Genomic DNA, 21,606 nt, shown 5'->3' with positions numbered 1-21,606 from the left:
AAACCTTTCCATATAGACTAATAAGAACCGAGAGAAAAAAGGGAAAATAAATGTCTTTCTCATAAATTGAGCAACATAGCACTATCTGCATTTAGTAGGCTATAGACCTGGTTAATTCAACTTTGACACTGACGGTGAAATAAACCTGTACAGTTCGGTCACTTAAAAAACACTGACCGTTTTTGAAAGTTATGTCTGTACCTGATCATGATGGAGGAGAATGGTAGTCTTTATATACGAGATGGCCCGATGGGGATCGGTAAAGGTATTTTCCTCGCCATCAAATGTGATACGGAATGTAGCTGGATAACGGAGACCAAATCTCACATCCTTAACAGTTCTAAGGAGCTGCTTTGCCTCTTTAAAGGCAGCTCGCTTCTTTGCTATCTCCAGAGTGAAGTCCGGAAAGATGTGCACACGCTTCTCCTTGTAAAACAGCTGCTTCTTCTGGCTGGAGAGGCGAAGGATGCGATCCTTCACGTCACCATGATGTACACGGATTATGAATGGTCTTGGCCTCTCCCCTTCCCGCAGCCTCGGTGCTAATGAACGGTGGCCCCGGTCCAGACGTGGAGTTTCCTCCAGGTTCAGTATCTCCTTCAAAGCAGTCGCGCAGAATTGCCGCGGGTTGGTCCCCTCTTGGCCCTCCTCTATTCCAACAATGCATTTAGTTGTCAGGTTACACACATCTGACTGCAGTTTTTTCGCAGCAGTTTCCAAAGTGAAGACTGTAGAGCTCCACGCCGTGGTAGACTGCTCGAGGTCGTCCAAACGCTCGGAATGCTGTGCATTAGCAGTCTGTAAGGAGCTAGCCGTAGAATGCAACTCTTGGCGGATAGAAGTTATTTCTTGCCAGAGGACAGCAGTTTGTGTATCTATTTTCGTGCCCAATAGTTCAATCGCTGTCATAATTTTCTCAACTGAATCCGAAGAAAGTTGCTGTGCATCACCCTCAGTGGTAGCCTTCTTGCTAGCTGTAGCAGGTTTCTGTGAGCGACTAGCCATTTTTAAACGAGGAGGAAAACAAAACTTTTAAACGCGTTTTCTTGCTGCCTTAGTCCTTCAATTAGTGATGTTAAACTTTTCGGATAAATATTTATCTATCAATATGGCTTCTGCAAGTATGTAAATATAATGAAAATGAAATTGCTCGCTGAGCTCCAGGACCTCACAGCTTCACGTGTCGAACGTCAACCGGAAGTTCCCATGCAATTGTTTCTTAAACATACCTTTACCTATCTTATCTTATCCTATGTTATCTTACGTTATGTGAAATGTCGCTATTTACATCTGACAGATAGCCCATCTCCACAGCCATCTCCAGAACCCCAAGGATGTCACTCAGCTGGTCCAGCACATCACTAGGAAATTTGACCTCATCTTCATCAAGTCTCGGTCGCAGGGGCACCCTCATTATCCCCGTACGAATAGTGAGCCTCAGAGTTTCCATTCCTCTGTTGCTTGCAGATGTGAGCTGAGCTCATGAAGTCGTTCCAGAACTGCTGGCACCAGTAATGAGCATAGCACTTGGCATCATAGGTCATCTTATTGTAGTTGCTTATATCGTAATTATTGAATTTTTCCATTTTTTCAATAACAAGAGAAGGGGACAAAAACGGTGGTGTTGGACCCATGACCAGCTGAGATGAGGGGGCCTGCACCAGAACGTGAGGCAGAGGGGTGGGATGAACTACGGCTGGGGCTGAAGATGGTTCTGGAGCTGGGCTAACTGGTGAGGCTACGCATGGGGATGAAGGAGGGGAGTCCATAAAAAGAGATGGAGAAGGAGGTAAAACAAAAGAGGATGGGACTGGTGAGGGAACTAAGAAGGAAGTTGATGATACGGCTGGTGAGTAGGGCTCAGGGTGCGACGTTGTTGGGACTCGATGCAGGATGGTAGCGATCCCACATGGGTTGAATCGAAGGGGTTACTGGAGAATAGCAGCTTTTGTAAGTTCTTGGTATATGGCCCCCTTCCGTCCTTTAGGTTTCCTCCTTCGTCCTGATAAAAGAATGACGGTACAATTATGCAAAATAAAGTGTAAAAATACAAGAGTCAAATCAATTGATGGCTGTTAGTGACAGACAGACAGCACACTTGGCAGTCAGTACTGCACATTGAGAAAAATACTGCCGTCTCATTGTCTCATTGGAGACAGGAAACGAATGCTTGGGAGACTTACGCGCTGGTCTCGGATTGGGCTGCCTGCATTTCCGTAGGGGTACTTCACCTATAAAAACACACCAGTCAGTGCACAGATTGCCTGATATGCAGAACAGCATTTACTATAGAGAATAGCAACGCTGGAAAGGTTCATGTGCACCAAGGCTAACAGCCCACTCAATCCAAATGCTGGCATCAGGAACTGACTATTCAATCAAATCATTTACTGTATATAAGTAAGTGAACTTTATTGTCATTCACACCATACAACAGTACAACAACGGAAGCATAGCTGAACAAAATTGCATACCTCCAGGCTCAATGTGCAGACATAAAAAGACAGGTGCACATAGTCAACACATGGATAACACAAAGAAAATTTCACTTCTTACACAGAAGTAATTAAGACTGTGTAAGACAGCATAAGGCAGCACAGGACAGACACTAAATGTACAAACCAATATACATATATCTTGCGCCTTCCATAAATTCCATTATTTCTTTACTCTCAGGGTACCTAAAGTAAGAATTCTGCCTTTTCTGATTTACATTATGGGGACATATTCACCTGTTATCTTACTATTTCACAATGATTATCTGTGATGTTTAAACACATCACAGCAGCAGAATTTACCGATTCCATTATACAATACAGTAACCATGCGGATTAGAGCCCCGTATGTTTACCGTTTCATGGTAACAAACACGATCTATTACTGTAAGTAAAACTCCATCCATCCCTTATGAACATTTTATTTTTAAGTATTCCAAGACACACACTTCCAAAACAAGATGATTGTCACAGAATACAAGACTCAACAACACCAGACAGTCCTATTCTGACTTTCATTCTTCAAGTGTTGAGTTACTCTGGCCATCGTTTTGCCATTCTTACCGGGGCAATGGAACCAGGGTTGTTTTCTGGAGCAATCCACACAAGTTTCGGGGTGACAATGAAACAAGACGGACCAATTAGTGCTGGGCTGTTTATCGGATATTTACGGAATATCGATATATTATCAAAACCAGATAAAGGAGGACACAATACAGTTTATATCGACATAATTTGGTCGTTTGTTAAAATCGGGCGCTATTAAAGACTTTGAATATAATTCCTTCCCCTTTTAGAAGTAACGCGAGAGCTGCGGTCCCGACGTTGCACAGACTCCCAGAATTCACAGCGAAAAGCGACCCATTCAGTTAGGATTCATGGGGGTTTGATGGAGGGCTTAATGCAATGGGACAGATAATATGTCACATGTGGTTTTCATTTAAAACTGAATATTTACCACACTTGAAGGAAATTTTCATGTATTGCTAATCTTCCTAAAAATACAGAGGTGGATCTATGCACTTATGCCGATATTATGTTTTGTTTACCCATGTTTACAGTTTTATCCTTAACATAGCCTCCACGGGTTTGCTCTAAAGACATCTCATTTCATTTACACAATGACAATAAAGCTATCTTTATCTTATCTGAGAGTGGAAGAAGCAAAATGACGCAATGCTAACGTTAGCATTAGCAAACAGCTGCCTAGTAATCTTTGGAAGTAACACGTTACTATAATTCCACTACGTTTGGCTGTAAGGAGTAATATAGCTAAATACCCTTTCAAGTTAAATAACACAATTAACAGTACCGAAATTTAAATGGACTTGTTACTTTTGTCTTTCGTTAAAATATTAAGTTACAAATGCGTCCTGTTCCGCTAATTTCCGGTTTATGATCTAACGCCATCCGACCTTACTGACAATTTGTCAGTTGTATTGTTTCGCACTGTCACAGCTGCAACACTAAAATGATATAACTACCAGGCATTGGCATTGTCTCCGCGATCCTTGAAAATCCATCGTCAAAGCATCTCTGTTGCAGAAACATCGCTACCGAACATTGATTCGACATTCCCCCGATGTCTGCGCCATGTTTCTCAACAGCGAGGCGACGTTAATGTGCTCACTATGCTTGTGCTGAAGGGCTGCGGGTTTAGTCCGCTTATTCCGCTCAGCATGCAACCTGCGAGTCCCGCCCAGTTCCTGCTGTCATTGGACGACTTACGGAGATACGGGACAAATGGGGAATCGGACTGAGGCAAGCGTAAGCTGGACATTACCCCCCACCATGTTTTTTCTTTCTTCGTCTAGAGCGTGGGTTTAGTTAGATCGGAGAAGGAAGGGAGATATACCGTGCTGGGTATATTTTGTTGTGTGCGTTCAGATACCCGTAAGTTCATATATGTGCATTATACGAGAGTGTTTTATGTCGGGATACCATATACCATTAATGGTAAATGAGCCCTTTGATGCGGCGAACGTTCTATTTTGATGATTTGTTACTTAGATTTATGTTGCGTTTACCTTGAATGTCATGCGATGCCTATGTTTATTATAGACGGTCTATATTTACCTACTTATTTATCCCAGCAAGTTTTATTTATATTACGTTGTGTATTACCATTTATAGATGCTTGTTAATTCAGCTTGCGGGATGGCGGCTTAAGTTACCGTAAGATAACGGTGAAGGTAGAACTGTTATTTGATACTGGAATCTGTATATATATAACATTTATATTCCTATTCTATTTTTCTTATTTTACTTTCAGGACCACACACACACATACACGCAGAAATATACAAGTTCCGAGCATTGTTAAGCTCTTGATTAAAGACTCCGGAGAACATATTTTTTCTGCGTTCTCATTGGATGCATCGCAGCGGTCACACCTCTACCACCAGACAGTGATAAAGGGCTAATCCTGTATAACAATTTTTGGTCCTTCGAGCCGGATTGAGGTGGCTACTGTGGAAGTTTAGAAAATGTTCTCCGATCAGCCTCGTGGGGAAGCCCAGCCTACTAGTGCCCGGCCCAGGCGGTACATACGCCCGCCAGCTAGATTCGATGATTACGATGTCGCTCTCCCAGCCTATGACAGACCTCGCTCCCCAATGCGCTCGATGCGCCATGCTGCTAGAATGCCAGAAGTTTACCAGGATACGGAGAGGGCAGCCGAGATGACCCCACTCGAGTATCAGCAGCAGTATGAGCCGTGCAGTCCCGTACCTCGGTTTTGCCCGCCGCCAGTCAGCCAATCAGTTTATGGAGGACCGCTGCATGATAGCACTCCTCCTCCGCAGCACAAACCAGGAACAGAGGCCTCCCCTGAGACCTTAGAAGCAATTGAGCAACTCCGGCAGGATAACCATAGACTTCAACTAACTATGATGCAGATGCAGAGACAGCTCAGTGTCCATACCCCACCGCCCACCCTCATCAGTCAACAGCCGGTACCCTCTGTGTTACACGCCCCTTATTCTCAGCCATCACACCAGGAACGAGAGAGCCATCGAACGGTGGTACACGAGCCGACTAAAGGGCAAGGCAGGTGGGCAGAGGAGGATGCCGAGTGGCCGCTGCCGCCTCCTCCAGTGGTACCTGATGCGCTTCAGCCATCACCGACCACTGAAGTACCACAAGGTTTGGTGGAGGAGCTGACTGCCTGCCTCAGACGATTGGGGAGGGCACCGCAGCCAATGCCATACGAGAGGCAGTATCTAACCCCAGTCTATTGTGAACCAGAGGGTGGCTCCGAATTAGAGTCACAATACAGTTATGAGGCAGTATCCCCTAAACATGTGCCTATTGCCCCAGAGCACCACCGAGAAAAGGTTTATCGGGGCCCTAAGCCCACAATCCCATATTTCACGAAGGGGGACCCAAGAGAATTTGCAAGACTGAAAATAGCCCTTGATAACATCCTGCCTGAAGATGCAACGGAGAGGTTTAAATACCAAATTCTAGTAGATCACATCAAGTTTGAGGAAGCACTTCTCATTGCCGACTCATACATGAACTCCAAGCAACCCTATTTAAACACCATGGCCTCTCTCACAGAGCACTATGGGCAACCTCATCAACTGGCCTTGAGGCGAATTGCTGAACTGATGGACGCTCCCAATATCCGCAGTAGTGATGCTAGTGGATTTAAAGGGTTTGCTCTGAAAGTGAGGGCATTGGTAGCCATGCTTGACCAGCTGGGAGAAAGTGGGCACATCGAGCTCCAGTGCGGCTCCCACGTCACTCGGCTGTTGTCCAAGCTTCCACAGGACATGCGGGCTGAATTTAAGAGATATCTATATCCACAACATGTCCGTATTCCCACCCTCCTGAACTTTGCAGATTGGCTAGAGTACGAAATAAGGATACAAGAGAGTGGATATGATTTTGCCCAGGCTGATGGAAGGGGTGATGGAGACATCAAAAGGGATAAGCACAGGCAATTTAAACCTAAACGGACTGCAACTATACTTCATGGAGCACCACAGGCGGTGAGCACCTCTGCCGCTGATTCCCCTTCGGCTAGCAGCAGTAAGCAACAAGACAAAGGCATAGCATATTGTCCCTACTGTGTTAACTCGCTACATTATCTGAACCAGTGTGGGAACTTCAGTCAACTCACCGTAGATCAGAAGACCACCTGGGTGAAGAATAACAGGAGATGTTGGCGTTGTGGTCGCTCCCATCAAGCCGCACAGTGTCGTTTGAAGATGATCTGTAAGCAATGTAATGGGAAACACCTCGAGGCGCTCCATGAGCTCAACACAAGGCCAGATCAAAGGAACACCACCTGTCTTGTCAGCTCTGCTAGCGATATCCTCTATCTAGATAGGCGAGCAGGTTGTAGCCAAGTGCTGTTGAAGGTCAGTAAAGTGATACTGCGCAATGGCGAACACAGTTTGGAGACTTATGCTATCCTTGACGATGGTTCGGAGCGCACAATCCTACTTCCTGCTGCTGCCCATTCCCTTAAGCTTCAAGGTAAGCCTGAGGATCTCGCTCTGAGAACAGTACGTCAGGACATTAGAGTTATTCATGGTACATCAGTCACATTTACTATATCCCCTGCTGGTCAACCCCAGAAGACCTTCAGAATCCAGGGCGCATTTACTGCTGAGCAATTGGGCCTAGCGGAACACACTTATGCCGTTAAATCGCTGCAAAGGAAATACAGGCACTTACGGGGGTTGCCACTTCAAGCATTCAAAAATGCCCACCCTCTGGTGTTGATTGGGTCCGACTACCCCCACTTGATTACACCAGTGGAGCCTGTGCAGTTAGGACCACCCGGGGGACCAGCCGCAGTAAAGACTAGGCTGGGTTGGACCCTCCAGGGACCTACCAAGCTCATTCAGCAGCAGCTCCAGCCCACGCAGTGCTTACATGTATCCACCTCAACACCATCTGTGGATTTAATGCAACATGTTGAAAGACTCTGGCAACTGGATGTGTTGCCTTACAGGAGTGAGAAGCTTGTTACCCGATCCAAACAAGACCAAGAAGCGATGAGGTTGCTGGAGGAAAAACAGCACGGGTAGAAGTGGAAGGAGTCCTGCGTTATGTCACCCCATTGTTACGGGTCAGGAACATGCCCGAACTCAAGGCACCGAAGGAAGCTGTGCTAGCACATCTCCGTAGCACAGAAAGACGCTTGCTTAAAGAGCCAAAGAAAGCAGCCGCCTATTGTGACGAAATGCACAAGTTGGAGCAAGCGGGATATGTCGTTAAAGTCTCGGAGGACGAGCTGGACCAAACCGGTGAGTCCTGGTACATACCCCACCATATTGTGAGTCACAATGAGAAAAATCGGATAGTCTTTAATTGTTCCTTCACCTACCAGGGCAATAACCTTAATGACCTGCTTCTGCCTGGCCCGACCTTAACCTCAAGTCTGTTAGGTGTCCTGCTGAGATTCCGGGAACATTCTGTAGCCTTCAGCAGTGATATCAAAGGCATGTTCCATCAAGTGAGGCTACTCCCCGAGGACAAGCCTCTTCTGCGTTTTCTATGGAGGAACCTACAGAAAGAAGACCCACCCAGTATATACGAGTGGCAGGTTCTCCCTTTTGGGACCACCTGTAGCCCCTGCTGTGCTACATTTGCTCTCCAGAAGCACGTGTTTGACCACACTCAGCCAGGGGAAGATCTCCGGATGGCAGTGGAACGCTGCTTCTATGTGGACAACTGCCTGAGGAGCCTGCCTTCCAAAGATATAGCCAAACACTTAGTCGATCAGTTGCAAACGGTGCTAGCTGCAGGAGGGTTTGATCTTCGTCAGTGGGCTAGTAACGCGCCGGAAGTCATTAGTCACTTGCCAGAGGAATCAAGGTCAGACAGCAGTGTGCTGTGGCTTAATGGGGCAGGGGTGGATCCCCAAGAGCAAACCCTGGGTCTTCGCTGGTCATGTCATTCTGACACCCTGGGATACAAATGCCGCCTGGTGGAATATCCCACCCCGACTATGAGAAATATATACAGAGTGCTGGCCAGTCTGTATGACCCTTTAGGCTTCCTTACCCCCTTTACCACTAGGGCCAAGACTTTGGTGCAGAACCTGTGGAGTAAACAGAGAGAATGGGACGACCCATCCCTGCCAGAGGATGCTCTTCAGGCATGGTCGGCATGGATAGAAGAGCTACAGCATCTCCCACAGGTAACCTTGCCTCGTTGTTATGTAAGCCCTGCAATCGACTGTTCCAGTAGTCACCAAACCATACATATCTTCTGTGATGCTTCGGAGCGGGCATATGGCTCCGTTGCTTACTTACGGACTGAAGGTACCAAGGGACAGGTGGAAGTGGCATTCCTGACTGCTCGATCTAGGGTGGCCCCCAAGCGTCAGCTATCAATACCCCGATTAGAGCTGTGCGCTGCATTGACGGGCAGCCAGTTAGCAGCACTTCTATTGAAGGAACTTACCATAACCATACAGGATGTGATTCTCTGGACTGATTCTACGACAGTGCTCACCTGGCTCCAGTCGGATTCGTGCCAGTTTAAGGTGTTTGTCGGCACCAGAGTGTCAGAAATCCAGGACACTGACAAAAGCCTTAAGCATCCAGGCGCAGAACGTCTTTTTGCGGAGCTTCGGCGAAAATACTGGATCTTACATGGACGGGAGGCCGTTAAGCGGCATCAGCATTCTTGTCCCGACTGTCAGAGATGGCGAGCAAGCCCATCTGTGCCCAAGATGGCAGACCTACCCCCTGCCCGGCTGCGGCTGTTGAAGCCCCCGTTTTTTTCAACAGGCGTGGACTGCTTTGGGCCCTTCAGGGTACGGATCGGGAGGCGCAATGAGAAACGATGGGGGGTGTTGTTCAAATGCCTGACCACAAAGGCTGTCCATGTAGATATCCTATCTAACTTGGACACCGACTCATTCTTAATGGGCCTCCGCCGATTTATTGCCCGAAGAGGAAAACCAGCAGAGCTCTTATCGGATCAGGGTACAAACTTTAAAGGAGGTGAGAAAGAGCTCCAAGAGGCATTTCAGTCATTGCACCCACTACTACAACAGCAATTAGCTAAGCATCAAATCAGTTTCCGATTCAATCCCCCCGGTGCACCTCACTTTGGAGGGGTCTGGGAACGAGAGATCAGGTCGGTCAAGGCCGCATTATATGCCACTGTACAAGCCCAAACAGTTACAGAAGAGGTCCTAAGAACGGTTCTAGTGGAAGTGGAAGGGATTCTAAATTCCAAGCCACTGGGATACGTATCAACCGATATTGCTGATCCTGACCCAGTTACCCCAAACCTTCTGCTGATGGGGCGGCTTGACCCGTCCTTGCCTCAGGCAGTGTACACCGAAACCGAGCTCATAAGCCGCCGTCGCTGGAGGCACTCACAGGTTCTTGCAGATCAATTTTGGGCACATTTTATTAAATATTATCTCCCTGCTCTTCAGATTCGTTCTAAGTGGCAAAGGGATGCCCCCCAACTGCAGTTGGGTGCAGTAGTTTTGATAGTGGACCCGCACCTGCCAAGAGCACTCTGGCCAGTCGGCCGTGTTACCAAGATCATCCCAGGAGTAGACGGACGAGTTCGAGCAGCAGATGTTCAAGTGAAGGATAAAACTTACACCAGGCCCGTTGCTCGACTTATCCATCTCCCCGCTATTCCAGACACATCTTCAGACCAGGGCAGCCCCTTCTGAATTAGACAAATTTGACAATGCAAATTTGGGGGCGGCTGTGCTGAAGGGCTGCGGGTTTAGTCCGCTTATTCCGCTCAGCATGCAACCTGCGAGTCCCGCCCAGTTCCTGCTGTCATTGGACGACTTACGGAGATACGGGACAAATGGGGAATCGGACTGAGGCAAGCGTAAGCTGGACATTACCCCCCACCATGTTTTTTCTTTCTTCGTCTAGAGCGTGGGTTTAGTTAGATCGGAGAAGGAAGGGAGATATACCGTGCTGGGTATATTTTGTTGTGTGCGTTCAGATACCCGTAAGTTCATATATGTGCATTATACGAGAGTGTTTTATGTCGGGATACCATATACCATTAATGGTAAATGAGCCCTTTGATGCGGCGAACGTTCTATTTTGATGATTTGTTACTTAGATTTATGTTGCGTTTACCTTGAATGTCATGCGATGCCTATGTTTATTATAGACGGTCTATATTTACCTACTTATTTATCCCAGCAAGTTTTATTTATATTACGTTGTGTATTACCATTTATAGATGCTTGTTAATTCAGCTTGCGGGATGGCGGCTTAAGTTACCGTAAGATAACGGTGAAGGTAGAACTGTTATTTGATACTGGAATCTGTATATATATAACATTTATATTCCTATTCTATTTTTCTTATTTTACTTTCAGGACCACACACACACATACACGCAGAAATATACAAGTTCCGAGCATTGTTAAGCTCTTGATTAAAGACTCCGGAGAACATATTTTTTCTGCGTTCTCATTGGATGCATCGCAGCGGTCACACCTCTACCACCAGACAGTGATAAAGGGCTAATCCTGTATAACAATGCTACCTATAGCCCACTGTTATTTTTCCTTATTTGGCTTTATAACCCACAACAGGTTTATAGTATATATGTATTCCTATAGGGTAGATGTGTTCTGTTAGCCCCACATGCAGGCATACTGTTTAAAAGCACATATATAGAAACAATCCATTACAACGTTTACTGTTTGATATTGACAACATGACAGAAACAGAAACACTAGGTTTAACATTTATGCTGAAGTGATTATAACACAGCAATACTGTCCGATAGTGGTGGGCGGATCGATCCAAATATCGATAATAATGTTGGTATTTATATTGATCAATACCAGTTTAATGAGATCGATACTTATAAGTTTCAATCTCTCTCCCGAATGCACCGCAGCTGTGTGTTCGCGCTGCTGCTCTCAATTGCTGCTCCCAGCTGTCACATGACTCAGCGGCGCCAGGCTAGCAAACAGGCGCGGGCGCACACACATACACACACACACTATAATATTTCTAATAAAGTATTTTAATAGTGGGTCGCTGAGCCATGCTCACAATAATTAACCCTCTGGAGCCTAGGGGTAGGAAACACACTTTCACTGACTGGGGCATGGTCACACATTTCTTCAAATATCATAAACTTAATTCATGACAAATAAATTATTTCTTATATATTTGGTTTGGCAACAAACTCATCTTAATCTTAGTGTACTTTGTAAATATGTCAAATTTATGTGAAGTTTGTAATTTGACATTCAAAGTATAGACATTGCAAAATGCAGTTTGGAACACTTGCAGAAACATTATAAAAGTACATAGTAAGCAATGCTGGCAGTTTGTTTTGATCCCAGATATCTGATCACCAAAGTCTTGGCTACATGAAGATGACTAAATGGTGTAGTTGCAACATTCATTTGGATAAATAAATAAGAAAAACCTAACTCATGTAACTATTTCTGGCTCCTTTCATTGAATATGTAGCAACTTTAATGTGTATGAATGAACCATTGTCACCTGGCCACGTCCCTACCCCCCTTTTATGGCGCTGATGGGGACGTACAGTATCTGGATCGCGTTTCACCATTGCGCTGTTAATCAAATTACCATGCGAATGCGATTTGAATACGCGCTACACGCCCCCGATGCAGGTAAAACAAAGTAAGGTGACATGGTTTACTTTTTTGCCGATTCAACCTAATTTAAAAAACTTTAATACTTCCGTCAATGGATGTTTTGAAAAGAAGACAGATTACGGATTTTTCATGATTCTACATTAAGATTTGTGGGATTCAATAGAATTATAAAGAACATACAATGAATAGAGGAAAAGGAGAATATAGCTTAAAGCAGGGCATGATGAAAGGAGGGGGTTGATTCTAAAATAATACAACTAACAGAAATCAGGAACTGACAGTGTGCGAGCAGGGCAGGGTGACCTCGTCCCAGACAGTTGGAAAAGAGGAACAGATGCTTATTTTAACTTTTGCTTAACAAAAGGGGGCTGCAAAAATGCTGACACAATAAGATGCTGGGAGGGGGGACATGTGCTAACTGACAAACAGAAGCAAATGTAAAAACATGTTGATGTCACGTAGCTGGGAAAATACCAAAAGAGGGGGGAACACGTACCCGGAGGGCTATAAAAAGACAGCCGATAACTATTGTTCGAGCTTCTTACTGTACATGCTGAATGTATGTCAGATAGTCGCTCCCTGATTGTAATCAGTCAGAGAATAAACTGGTGACTTGCAACTACTCCTCGTCTCAGCTGTGAATCTCTTCTCATCCACGGACCCGGTGGAGATTACTTACTCCAACAGATTTCAGCGAGATATAAACTGAAATAGACGCGAAAAGTACGTTGCATCGCCGACGATGCACTCGACCCCAGAGGGTAAAACAGCAGGGATAGTTCGGGGTTTAATCATCAGATGCATGCGTTTATTACAATTGCACTACTACAACCCACACACCGGCACTGCTCACCGTGCACGTCGCCCCGTTTACTCCTCATACACACGGTGGGCGCACGCACACATACACACACACTACACACAACAATAAACATTAACCACTATACATGACATAACACACAGCACATTTATAATCACACAAGCGATTACTTATAACTATTTATAAGCTATCATCAGTCCAAGGAGTGACGCCGATGTTTCCGTTCTGCCTTATTTGCTGTAACTGTAGTTCCGCTTTTTGCCAGCAGGCTGCGCACAGACAGCGTTTCTGTGGGCTGCACATGGTATGTAGTTAGATTAGTATTTCATAACTGCACTGCAGGACATTGCGTAAAATCATTTTCTGCAGTAAGTATTGGAGTGTTTATAAATGATCTTTTAAATAATAATAATAATAAATCAGTTTCTCACAAACACCTCCATTCATGACTGACTGAAATATCAAGGATGAAAGTGATTAGGATCAGCTCAGAGTGCCCATGCCGAGCTGTTGCTAAAGTAGCAGCAGTCAACTTTAAACCAATGTTAAACAAATACTAGTCTGAAAACAATCAGTCATTAAAATTAATCAGCTTGCTAAGTTGTGTTTCCTTTAATAATATAAATGTTACAGAAAAATGGAAACCCCACGCTCTCCGCGAATATTAATCACCAAGATTTATAAAAACCGCAACTGTACTGAAAAATAACGTTGCTTATGAATGTTGGCAAGTAAAAAGTATTTGTACTTTGTGATCAAGTGCCATTCTTGCAGTAAGAGTAAAATCTTTCCGTGCCACGGGCATATGCCACTCGACATGTCACCGCTACGTGCGCATGGCAGTGGCAGCTGCCACTCCACATGTCACCGCTACGTGCACATGGCACTGGCAGCTGCCACTCGACATCTCACCGCTACGTGCACATGGCAGTGGCAGCTGCCACTCCACATGTCACCGCTACGTGCACATGGCACTGGCAGCTGCCACTCAACATGTCACCGATACATGTGCATGGCACTGGCAGCTGCCACTCGCACGTCACTGCTACCAGTACAGCAGCTGCCACTGATATGTGTGTCTGTCATCGGTCTCAACGCGACTATACACGTTTGTATACGCCACTGGACTAGAATCCCTGAAACCTACGAAATACCTCGGACGCACCTCTCGTGGAGCCCCCCCTCACTCCCCACACAAACTGCCCGCCCCCTCATCAGCGCCAATCAACACCTATTGTTTTACAAATGAAAGCGAGTTTCACAGTTTCAACCTCGGGTCTGCACAGAAACGTCTTTCTAACAGTGTGGTCTGAGGAATCGTAAAATACATGTAGCCTATATTATAATCAGTGAGAAAAAATAAGTGCAGGAACTCTAATTTTCCGTCATTTGACATTTGTGCTGTGAAAAAAAAATCAAGTCTTTAGGATGTGTTGGTTCAAAAACTATTTTAATTTAATCATTCTTCCAAGCAATAACCTATAGGCATAGGCTACTTTTTTCTAATTCGCAAATGGAATACTGAAAACCATTAAAACAACATGAACCAGACCAGTGTGATACTTGTAGGCCTAACAATAGACTAGGGCTAAAGCTGATGCGATTGGTTGGGACTCAGTGGATGCAAATGATAGGGCACTGTCGTGGCTCGTGGGTAATGTAGTCTTTTATCGGTCTTGTGATATTGTCTATTCTCGGGCCACTGTCGCTGCGTCGGATCAGTTTCAGTAAGTACCGGAACGCAGAAAAAACTGGCGGAACCCAAAAGACGAAAATACAGAAGTTCCGGAACTGCGTTCCGGCCCACTTCAAGCACTGATTATAATTAATTGAATTTGAAATACAATTGAATCCCCATTTCTCGATTCAGCAATTGCGATTTCAGTTTCCCGAAAGTATTTGAAAGAATAAATAAATGCATTTGCTTACTATCTGTAACAATCGGTGCTAATCTCTTTTTCAGTTTTAAAGTTCGATCAGGGCTAAAAGACGAATTAATTAATGTATGTCGTTAAAATTACCCTGGCATGACATTAATGCGATATATGCATTATACTGTAAATGTGCCGACAGACAAAGCATTTTTATAAGTAATGAAGAAAAATGGAACTTGCAACTTAGAATTTGTAAAAACTGTATGAAGTCCAAGCACACAAAAGACTACTGATTACTATCTCAATCTCTTATGAGATGCCACAATGCGCTTTGCACGTAAACACTGATGACGCTACCTTCGAAAAAGATTGCGCAGGTATGAGCACACGAAATACTATAAATTACCAGTAAGGGTCAGTCCCAAAAAGGCAGCTGGCAGGGGGAAGTGACGTCACAGGTACCCGTCAAGGCAGGTAGCGGCAGCTGCCACTCTGTCACAGGCACCCGTCAAGGCAGGTAGCGGCAGCTGCCACTTCTGTCCGTCGCTAGTGGCGCTAAACAGTGACAGGATCCGTTCGGGAACAGTGCCTGCCGGTAGTGGCAGGTCCCGTGACAGGTCCCATGGCAGGTCTAGTGGCAGGTGCCATTCAGATACAGTAGAGAGGCACCTACCAACCGCTCATGGAAGTAAACCAGAGATTCTGTGAATCGGCTAGGATAAACTGGGATACGGAAATAAATTGAGGACTTGTTTAATCGTTGTATGACTATGCATGATGTTATTGTTGTTGATTGTAAAACTCTTCATTGTCATATTTGAGAAGACAATGATTGTACTGTTTATATTTATTATATTATATTTATTCATTTTACAATGTAATAATATTTCTTATTACATTGAAACATCTCTAGGTACTATTGTTATTTGGTATGTAAATTATTTAATTTCCTCAACTTGTATAGCTAAGGAAGCTTTGTATAAAATTACGTTAAAATTCCTGCATTTAGTTGTACTATTTATAATTATAATATTCACAAAATGATCATTTAGTCGATGTACAGAATCTCTGGTTTAGGCTACTTCCAGGAGTGGCGGGTAGGTGCCTCTCTACTGTATCTGAACGGCACCTGCCACTAGACCTGCCACGGGACCTGCCATTAGACCTGCCACGGGACCTGCCATTAGACCTGCCACTACCGGCAGGCACTGTTCCCGAACGGATCCTGTCACTGTTTAGCGCCACTAGCGACGGACAGAAGTGGCAGCTGCCACTAAGAACCGCTACCTGTCTTGACGGGTGCCTGTGACGGAGTGGCAGCTGCCGCTACCTGCCTTGACGGGTGCCTGTGACGTCACTTCCTCCTGCCAGCTGCCGTTCTCACCTAGCGGTGAGATGTCGAGTGCCCCCTCAGTAAATTACTCCGGACGTGTGTGCAGTTATGTATTGGATAATTCATGATGTACCTGTGAAACAGGATGGGCAGTTATGAGCACACAAAAGTGCTAATTACTAGAAACAGATTGCGGTCTAAGTATATTACGGTACAATAAAAAAGACTTTCGCGTTCATCATTTATTTTTGATCATAGAAATGCAAATAGGGAACATTATAGAGGTCTTATTAAAGAAGTGGTTGGTGTGATTATATATATCGTGTTTCTCGTCACTTTATTTCTGTCACTTTAGGTTGCTGTTACTATATATTAAAAGCAACATAGTATTATAATTTAGATTGAAACGTATTGCTTAATTTAGCCTTGACAGTAGTCTTAATATTAATTAATGACAATTTTGATTTTCTTGATCTCCTTTGGTTGTTTAATAGTAATTTGAGAGAATGTTGTGACAGATGCATACAGAGAATACCAGATCAAATGACTAGTGTACAAATGAACGGTGTAGGAAATGGGGTTGTTATAGGCCTCTGAATTTGTAAAATTTGATAAAACACTGGTGCTTAAGGTATGAACAGACAAATGGGTGAGGGATAATTAAAAATAAAGGGGTATTCAGAAACAATTTAAACTTTATGCAGATTTGCAAATAGTTGGTGTAACTACATAAAACAATGTATTGAAATGTGACCAAAAACAAACAATACTCAAGGACATAAACAAATGTCAAAGATAACATGCGTGTGAATTCCCATCTCGACAAAAATACATAGAAAAACGAATGTTTTTATATAGTCTCCGACAATATTGGGTAATTTACAAGTGCTCTGAAAGCTTATTCCTGCTAATCCTCTGCTAACCTCCGAAGTTACAAAAAATACCGTGCCCACCACCACGCAAAATGACCCACCATGCAGTCATTTTCGCCGCGCGCACCTCTGCGAGTATAAACCAAGCTTTAAGTGGTGACAGTCGCACGTAGCGGTGACAGGTCGAATGACAGCCGATATGTGAAGACACCAGGTCGACTGACAGGTTCCTATGGCCGTGCCGGGTCCCGTGAAATGCGCCGATGGCCGTGCCGGGTCGGTTGCCATGCGCATATAACAGTGAAACATCGAGTGCCATGCTCATGTAGTAGTGACATGTAGAGTGGCAGCTGCCACTGCCATGCACACGTAGCGGTGACATGTCCAGTGCCATGCTCACGTAGCGGTGACATGTGGAGTGGCAGCTGCCACTGCCATGCTCACGTAGCGGTGAGATGTCGAGTGTCATGCGCACGTAGCGGTGACATGTGGAGTGGCAGCTGCCACTGCCACGCGCACGTAGCGGTGAGATGTCGAGTGCCATGCGCACGTAGCGGTGACATGTCGAGTGGCAGCTGCCAGTGCCATGTGCACGTAGCGGTGACATGTGGAGTGGCAGCTGCCACTGCCATGCGCACGCAGCGGTGACATGTCGAGTGCCATGCGCACGTAGCGGTGACATGTGGAGTGGCAGCTGCCACTGCCATGCTCACGTAGCGGTGAGATGTCGAGTGTCATGCGCACGTAGCGGTGACATGTGGAGTGGCAGCTGCCACTGCCACGCGCACGTAGCGGTGAGATGTCGAGTGCCATGCGCACGTAGCGGTGACATGTCGAGTGGCAGCTGCCAGTGCCATGTGCACGTAGCGGTGACATGTGGAGTGGCAGCTGCCACTGCCATGCGCACGCAGCGGTGACATGTCGAGTGCCATGCGCACGTAGCGGTGACATGTGGAGTGGCAGCTGCCACTGCCATGCGCACGCAGCGGTGACATGTCGAGTGCCATGCGCACGTAGCGGTGACATGTCGAGTGGCAGCTGCCACTGCCATGCGCACGTAGCGGTGAGATGTCGAGTGCCATGCGCACGTAGCGGTGACATGTCGAGTGGCATATGCCCGTGGCACGGAAAGATTTTACTCTTACTGCGGAACCGGTGTTCCGGGCAATTCGGTTTCCCTATGTTTCCCCTGTCGCGCGCTGATTTGTACACGGTTTCGCTGTTGTTTTCATGTCTTTTTACAAAGCTCTTGAGGTAAACAAGCCATATATTTTAAAACATCACATGTTTTTTGTTTTTACAGATAATAAATTAAAGTATTTCATTCGCTGGATAGAGATATTTCTTGATGAAAACGGTATAGTATTGCTTATAAGACTATATTATGCGTGACGATCTACTGTATTCACATGTAATAATGTACCTGAGTGATTTTCAGACATCTCACATACATATTTGCCTAAATATTAGGAGAAACATTATTTCCTGACATCCAGGCTATTTGGTTCCCCCCTGTTAAAATAGGTATACAGCAACTCTGGGCCTCGGAACTAATAACAATACAGTATTCACATGTAATAATGTACTTGAGTGATTTTCAGACATTTCACATACCTCTTTGCTTTAATATTAGGGGAAACATTATTTCCTGATAGACAGGGGAAACATAGGGAAACCGAATTGCCCGGAACACCTGTACCACCTCTCTGGTCCCGCCCCGACTCCTAGCGGCTACGCTGCTTACTTTAAAAAACACAAACAAACATACACGGACAAAATTAAAACATAGCGTGCCCCCCCGAGGCTCAAGACCCTCCCACGGGGAAAGAACGTTACTTCGCACAGGTCCGCAAGCAAAGACACCACGCGGAAAGGGAATTCCCCAGCCGCTACGTCACTATGGGGATGCCGCTATTCACCTCCACCCAACACTTTAAACTCAGCAGCGATCATGCACTCCTAACTCCCCCGTCCTAACTCTCCTCTCCCTACCACACCGGAACCTATCCCTGCAGCCCGCTATCTGTCTTCGCCGCCGGCAGCCCTACACGGCATACGAGCGGCACCTCCCTCCCAGAACCAACGAGTACTGTGTCGAACACGCAAGCTCTCATTCAGCGCGACTCTCTCGAACCCTGTATTCTCCCTCTTTTAATCCCGCATCCCTAACAACCCAGGTGTGGCCACTTAATTAATTTACCATGCCAATCCCTCCCCCCTCCACATACACACACACACACACACACCTATCATTACAATATTTATTAAGAAAATACACTGACATTAAATATTGTGCAATAGCATAATAAGATGATTTACCCAGTTTCCTTATAAATCTGAGCCGGACTGGGGGAAGGGTGGGGGGAATGGTTGATCAATGCAGTCTTTATCACAGATGGAACATTCCATTCCAATCGCGTTTTTCTTATAAACCATTAAGATGACGAGGAATCATCACGATCATTTCAATTGTTCCCTTGCCAAATTAGTGCTAATGAAAGTGAGTGAATATAGTTTTTAGTGATCGAAATATCACTACTTTTGAATAATTGTACACATCTATAAATATACACAAATGCAAAACTAGCCTAATTCGTAATAGGCGGTGTGTCATAGATGTAATCTGATAAAGAAACAGACATTTAATTAGAACGACGTCATTTTTACCGGTATATAATAGGCTACCAATTACACTGAATAATTAGATCGTAACAAACTTAGACCTATATAGGCTGTAGTTGATTTGACCAACAGCAGTTATAGCTTGAACAATGAACACAAAATGAAATCTGGTTGATGCTGATATTTTCCTTTAAAAGCTATTGAGCATTTCTTCATACCTGATAGTAAAGAAGATATCTTTCGTCCGACCCCACCTTAAAATGGCGATTGAATGAAGAATACTCAGAACTTTTACTTTCGATTTTTTATGCATAAATTATTCTGTAGTAACAGTGACAACAGGCTGTCATCCTGTTTTCAGTAAATACGGACTGAGGCGAAGGGGCTGGGTTTTGGGTGACATATTTATCTGATAAGCAGCGCTCCTTCCTTTGGAATATCTTTTGCCGGCATGGTGACACTTGGACACGGTGTCCAAAAGGCTCTGATCTAACATAAACGTTTGTCTCTGTATTATACCTCCATTAATTATATGGTAAATGGATATTGTATATGAATTGTGTATATATATATATAAATATATCGTATAGATTATATATATCATATAGATTATATACAGTATTTTTCCAGCGTCTTATTCGTGTTCCTTACTGACGTGGCGACTCTGGCTTTAAATCTTTTACTTTCATTTACAGATTAATGTTCGTCCTGTGGGGGGGGGGGGGGGGCCGAACCTGCCTTCCGGTAACTGACTGGCTGCACCTGGAGGGGCGGAGGAATGTCGCAGGAATGTCGCTTAAAGGACACTGAGACAGATGGGGGGGCAGTACGGAATAGGAAGCCTGGGTGTTTAACACAGCGCCCCCCCCTTTTCACTGGCTGCCGGTTCGCAGTGGGGGACACGGTGTGGCTGTCGCCGATATCAGGGAGAAGGATGGTAGAGGCAGGAGCGGGGGGTAAATGTGTAGGGAAGACGGGGTTCCCTGTTGTCGGTAGGACTGGCAGCGGGGCGGGTCCAGCTGTGATGCCGGGGCTTGCAGTAGGTGCGGCGGCACAGCGGGGCGGATCCTCTCCCTTCGCTGGAGGAGGACGGCGAGGCTGGTGCTGCCTCCCTCCAGGGCAGTAAGCTAGTGATGGGAAGTTGGCATTGGTTGTGGCATGGGTCCCAAAGAAGAGCCGGCTCTTTCGGCTCCCAAACGGCCCTTAACGTATCATCTGTAGCCTCATAATTTAGCCTAACTTGGCAAATATGAACGCTTTGTGTGTTGATAAACCCTTTTGCATTTAGTGTTTTTAAGAGAAGCCTTATAATTGCCTAGTTTTATGTATTTATTTTCTTACAAAAGCAGGCATTCTTACTTTTGTTTAATAATTTAATCAAACTTTTAACTTTAAGACAAAAACAAATGAAGAAAACACTGCAAACAAATCCACAGAACAGAAACAGAACCAAACTCAGTAACCAAACAGTATGTCCTCAGTGCAGGTTGACATTCAGAAACATCAAATGCCTCAGCTTGGATGGGCTGATGCGGTTTCTCCTCTCAGTTAGTATCTGCCCTGTTTTTGAGAAGACTCTCTCCGAAGGAACAGATGCTGCCGCGATGCACAGTCTCCTCTCCATCACCTTCCCCAGGTGTGGGAAGACTGAGGCCTTGGCCTGCCACCAGCTCAGTGGATCTTTTCAGGGGCTCCTCAAGATAGCATCGCATCTCCATTATAACATAAGCTGTAGTATTTCTCTCTGCAGCATCTTCTGCAGCTCTTCCATCAAAGAGCCTCCACACATCACTAGTCTGTGGCTCCTCCTCCACTTGGCCCTCTAATGGTGGAACTGGCTGGCTGCTGGGCTGCGTTTTGCCGCTGTGGCAGTTATTCTCTGAAGTGCCTCCTCAATAGCTCTGTTGTCACTGAATACAAGCTTTTTAAGCCCAGGATCCAGTAATGTGGTTTCTGAGAGGACAGTGTTGAACTGCATACGCAGATATTTTC

General features: G+C 45.3%; 1 long non-coding RNA gene across 2 annotated transcripts; it reads right to left on the bottom strand.

The window, feature by feature from the left end:
- Nucleotides 1-1,057: 1,057 nt before the first annotated feature.
- Nucleotides 1,058-19,966, bottom strand: LOC140582331 (uncharacterized). 2 transcript variants are annotated; one of them, XR_011985263.1, is made up of 4 exons: nucleotides 19,833-19,958; nucleotides 6,622-6,714; nucleotides 2,184-2,231; nucleotides 1,058-2,002 (listed from the first exon to the last, which is right to left on the bottom strand). It is a non-coding gene; the product is annotated as an uncharacterized lncRNA (long non-coding RNA). The 2 variants fall into 2 exon arrangements; XR_011985264.1 differs by lacking the exon at nucleotides 6,622-6,714 and having other exon boundaries at nucleotides 19,833-19,966.
- Between the last annotated feature and the right edge of the window lie 1,640 nt (nucleotides 19,967-21,606).

Source organism: Paramormyrops kingsleyae, chromosome 24, assembly GCF_048594095.1.
Source record: "Paramormyrops kingsleyae isolate MSU_618 chromosome 24, PKINGS_0.4, whole genome shotgun sequence".
Classification (NCBI taxonomy): domain Eukaryota; kingdom Metazoa; phylum Chordata; class Actinopteri; order Osteoglossiformes; family Mormyridae; genus Paramormyrops; species Paramormyrops kingsleyae.
This window is presented reverse-complemented; position numbering and strand designations above follow the sequence as displayed.